General features: G+C 41.1%; 1 pseudogene; it reads right to left on the reverse strand.

Moving 5' to 3' along the window:
* Positions 1 to 3,843: 3,843 nt before the first annotated feature.
* On the reverse strand, positions 3,844 to 4,402 carry LOC129676813 (T-cell receptor alpha chain V region 2B4-like; annotated as a pseudogene).
* Between the last annotated feature and the right edge of the window lie 1,246 nt (positions 4,403 to 5,648).

Here is a 5,648-nt window from a genome sequence, read left to right on the forward strand (position 1 = left end):
AAATGCTATGCTTTGAAAGTAGGTATTTCTATGAGGAATTATGTCTACTATCTAGTCATCCTTGCTTCCAGCACACACATGCCCTATAGTTTTCAAATCCTGCAGCTTTTTTCAGCTGATATTTACTCTTCCTGGAATCTCAAACATCCTGTCGTCCCATTGTAACTCAGGTTTTGTCCTCACCACGTCATTCATCAGCCTCTCAAGGCTTTCAGGGACTCTGACTCTGCCCAACAGCATCTGGCATCCTTCACTTTCCTCTGAGCCTCAGTGCAGGCCTTGCTGATGCAGGGCTGTTCTATTCTTCATGTCTTCAAAACAAGCACCATGCAGATGACACTGACATCTGCTGCCACCTTTCCCTGCAGCCTTCCCCCATTTATCACTGCGGTGAGAGGCACACAGTGAGAGGGGTAAACTGAGGAAAACACTTTTCAGCATGGCCTCTTTCTAGAGTGTGCCCAAAGGGACTGTTTCCCCAAGAACCTTTTCTTTAAGTGAATGTCTTCTATCTTCATACTTTAAGGAATCTTACATTCCAGGCACCATTTCTATTGTTCAAGTGAAAAGTAACAGTTATTCTCTACAATAGCAAAAATCTCTTTAATAATTACAGTTGAGAGGCTTTTGAGGACTGCTTCTATTTCATTAAGGATTATAGTTTATTTAAATTCTTAACCTGATTTTGCTTTAACTTTGGTAAGTGGTATCTATAAGAAAATCATCCATTTCATTTAAATTTTCCAGTGTTGTGGTGCACAGGTGTTTGAAGTATGATCTAATGATTCTTTGGATTTCCTCAGTGTCTGTTGTCATATCCCCATTTTCATTTCTAATTTTATTAATTTGGACACTCTCCCTTTGTCTTTTAGTTATTTTGGCAAAGGGTTTGTTTATCTTCTTGATTTTCTCAAAAACCAGCTCTTGTTTTTGTTATTTCTCTGTCTAAACACACACAAAAACAAGCACACACGAAGAGAGACAGAGAAAGATAAAGAGAGGGGAACAGAGAGAGAAAAAAACAGAGAACACAGAGAGGACATTCAAGAACACAAAGTTCTCAGGTCTTCTCCAAGACTGAAGCTTTTAAGAGTCTTTAAAAAAAATTATTTCCCTCATTTAGGGTTGCTCAGTTTGAATAAACACAAGATGGATGATTGACCACAGCTTTGACATAAACATGTACTGATCAGACCTAGAACTTGTTCAGTTCCAACAGCAGCCAGGGGTCTACAGATGGAGAGAAGCTTCTCCAGGACTCTGTTTTATACTGCCAAGCTTTATCTCAGGTCAAGAGGCTGAAGAAAAAGCCAATCATCTTGAAGTCCAACATTGATGTTAATTATATGGCCCCTCTGACTGCCTGTCTGCACAACAGTCAATCTATTTAATGCTTATTCCTACTGCATCAGTGGTGATTCTTAGTCATCCACTACTTCTTTCTCACTGTTAAATTTCTTAAGCTTAGCAGGGTAGCTTCTATCTGTGCTCTGCCTGTGCCTCTGCAGTGCAGCTATGGAAGATTTTTGCCTACAGATATTGTTGACATGTCCAGCCTCCTAGATGTTTGGGGCATAGGACAATCTTCTCCTTGTAGGTTGTTCACTGCTAGACAGAAACATGGGCTAGAGATCAGAAGTCAGCACAGCACATACATTTTTCAAGTAAATTTACAAATTATCAAGAAGACCTGGCCTCTTCAGTGATGCAGCTTCTGAACTTAGATGTTCCTGTTCCCATTATCAATAGATTGACCTCACCAGCTGGTTGTAGGCTTACACCCCCACCCATAACTCCCAGAGTTTATCCATGCTCTCCTTTATCACAAGGGATACAGATCAGACCCTGATTTGGAACTAGGTTCCTAAGAAAGAAGAGTTAGTTCCAGCTATTGAGTATGTATCAAGGCTGTTTTCTAGAGCCCTTGGCTTTTAACCTAACCAGGTAGAGGAAAGCTCAGTCTACACACACACACACACACACACACACACACACACACACACACACACACTGATAATGGCTTAAAACCAAGACATAGGAACAGAAGCACTGCCATCCTATCATCTGCTATCTGGTGCTTGCCACCTCCACCTCATCTTGCAACTAGAACACACTGTGAGATGCCTGAGTGTCCAGGGCTGATTAAGAAGAAATTTCAAAGACTTCCATTCTCTGACTTTCCTAGAACAGATTAAAAGGTAACAGTTTAATTCAATAACACATGAATGCAGAAAGAGATATATAGATCCCATGGATGTCAAGGTTTTGTTGTTTGTTTCTTTTTACTGTGGTAAATGACCAAAAGACCCAGTGCCAGGCACTCATACTCACCAAAGTTTAACCTGGGACAGTGGCTCTGAGTTTGCGATCTCATATTAGTGTAGGGAAGGAATATGGGCTCTTGTGTGTGTGTGTGTGTGTGTGTGTGTGTGTGTGTGTGTGCAAAGAAATCTTTATTAAAACATGAGAAATTAAGGAAAAGTGAGAGAAACCTCCAAAAGAACACCATTTCAGAGAGGAAAGAGCTGTCAGTCTCCTTGTCTAAGGTCCTCATAAGGCTATGGAAGAAGAGACTGGACATGTACTGATGTAATAAGGTTGGCATTACTTAATCATCTGGGTGATCATTCTCCATTCTTGTTCCAACTTGGGATATGGTCATATGGTCATATAACCTTTATGGACTGCCTCTGACATGCACTTTCTTGGATGCTGACCTTGACTGCCTGACAGCAATAGTCACTAGCTGCTGTTGACACTTCTGCCTTTCATGTGTCTCTAGTGTTGTTAAATTTGTTAAGTTTTTTATTATCTTCACTAATAAAAAATAGCTGCATGGGACAAGAGAATACTGTGAGACTACAGAAAGCAAACTGAATTGATATGTACAAATTTTTTGGCATGCACTGAACAGAAGCAGGACCAGTGTTAGCACTTGGATCTCTGAAGAAATTCACAGAGGCATGACCATCTCTCAGACTCCATTTATGAACCAGAATTGATGATATGATCAGCCAAAGGAAGAGACAAAGTGTGTCTCCCAGCTGCAAGGGATGAATGACTCTGATGTCAAACAAGAGCCAACAACAGGAATATTGTTGCTCTCAACTTGGCCAAAGAAGCTTTCTATTCAGTGAGTTAATGCAGAGGTGCATAACTACCCAGGGTAATGAGAGGAAGTGTTGAGAACTCAAACCTAAGTGGAGTATCTATATCAGACCTTCCAAGGTCAGGAAAATACCACAGAATAAGGAGTTGGAAAATTGTACAATCCCAACAATAGGAAGAATGCTCCAAGTGCTGAGATGAGTGATGAGCCACAATAGAAACCTCTCTACCAACTCCTCATCACAACAAAGCCTAGGGAACATCTTGGAAGAGAAGTAGAAAAAAAATGTTGAAGAAGGGGAGGAGAGCTTCAAAATGTCCTCTGGACATGATGTGGCTGTTGTACAACATGAACTCACAGGACCTGTGGTTTCCTGCACCAGACATGCACAAAACCAAAACAGCTAGAAATTCAAGTATGGAGTGCAACAGGACTCCTGAGGCCCCTCTTTTCTTACTGAGGAGATATTGGTAATTAATAGATGGTGGGTGAGGGGAGTCATTTGTCTTTAGTGAGGGGGCCACTTGTAGGTTCCCATGCATCAGTGGATGATCCCACACCCATAAGCATATGGCACCACTAATTAGATTCAGTGGGTTATGAAAAAAAATAGGGGACATGAAGCTTAAAGCACTATGTGTTCAGGATGAGGTGTTTTCATAAAGTACATACTTTCAAAATCAAGCATGCTCGAGCTTAGACCTTGCTGAGGCCCAGTATGTTTGTGTGCAGGCTTAGGTGCCTGGGGAGCACCATGTGCTCACTGCCCAAATGTAGACAGCAGAGTTACTGGGCTGGGAGTCTCTGATGTGCAGGGAAACATGCAGGCTGGCTCTATTGAGGTGAGCTGTGAATCTGCCTTCTTCCTTGTCACCATTGGAGAAGATGGACACCAGCAACTCAAGGCCTTTCGGGAATGCTGTCTGTACCAACTGAAGATGGTGGAAGCACTATCACTGAAAGTGCATGTGAGAGGCCATGGCTCCCTCTGGGACACTGAGTGCTTCTGGGATCTGCTGCACCTTCTGCTGGCTGCTCATCCCTGTGCAGAAAGACAAAGGTTAGGCAAACAGGAATGGGGGCATAAGGATGCTAACACTGTAGAATGCTAACAATTGTCCATGGGACTCCCACCCCTTAAATAAAGACTTAAAACATTTGCATTTCTACCATTATCCTAGAGTTATATCTAGAAACAACTTCACACACCACAATTGATAAGCAAAGGAAATATCCAAACTCACAATTAATCTGAAGCCACAGGATCACCAGCAAAAAGCTCAAGGATTCCATCACTCTCTCTTCCCTTCCTCACTGAGGATTCAGTTTCTAAGCCCCACAAAATTAGTCTCCCATTTCTAATGTTTCTTCCTTAGAAACCATCAAGATACTGTTCCACCAAGTAGGGGAAAAAAGCACATTTCACCATCTTTTGTTTTCATCATCAAACTCCTCCCTGCCTTCATTACCTCTCTTCTCCTCCCCTTTTCTCCACAAATTTCTCACTCAAAACCACTTGAGAGTTTTCCCCAGTCTTTGAGAAGAGGCTGCCATCTTGTGGATACTGACAGTGACCAAAGAATTGCTAAAAATAAACCTTTCTGAAAAAAACCACATGATAATCTCCCTAGATGCTGAAAAAGCATTTGACAAAATCCAACATCCATTCATGTTTAAAGTACTGGAGAGATCAGGGATACAAGGCACATATCTAAACATAGTAAAGGCGATTTACAGCAAGCCTATAGCCAACATCAAACTGAACGGAGAGAAACTTAAAGCAATTCCACTGAAATCAGGGACAAGACAAGGCTGCCCACTCTCTCCATATCTCTTCAACATAGTGCTGGAAGTTCTTGCTAGAGCAATAAAACAGTTGAAGGAGATCAAGGGGATACAGATGGGAAAGGAAGAAGTCAAATTATCACTATTTGCAGATGATATTATAGTATATATGAGTGACCCCAAAAACACTACCAGGGAACTCCTACAGCTGATAAACACCTTCAACAAAGTGGCCGGATACAAAATTAACTCAAAAAAATCAGTAGCACTCCTGTATACAAAAGACAAAAGGGCTGAGAAAGAAATTAGAGAAACAACACCATTCACAATAGCCACAAATGACATAAAGTACCTTGGTATAACCCTAACCAAGGAAGTCAAAGACTTGTATGAAAAAAATTTCAAGTCTCTGAAGAAAGAATTAGAGGAAGGCATGAGAAGATGGAAAGATCTCCCATGCTCATGGCTTGGCAGGATTAACATAGTAAAAATGGCCATCTTACCAAAAGCAATCTACAGATTTAATGCAATTCCCATCAAATTGCCAACACAATTCTTTACAGACCTGGAAAGAAAAATTCTCAACTTCGTATGGAATAACAAGAAACCAAGAATTGCTAAAACAATCCTCTACAATAAAAGATCTTCTGGAGGTATCTCCATCCCTGATCTCAAGCTGTACTATAGAGCAACAGTTATAAAAACTGCATGGTACTGGCATAGAAACAGAATGGTGGATCAATGGAATCGAACA

The sequence above is a fragment of the Psammomys obesus genome, unplaced genomic scaffold, assembly GCF_907164565.1.
Source record: "Psammomys obesus unplaced genomic scaffold, mPsaObe1.curated_primary_1811, whole genome shotgun sequence".
NCBI lineage: Eukaryota > Metazoa > Chordata > Mammalia > Rodentia > Muridae > Psammomys > Psammomys obesus.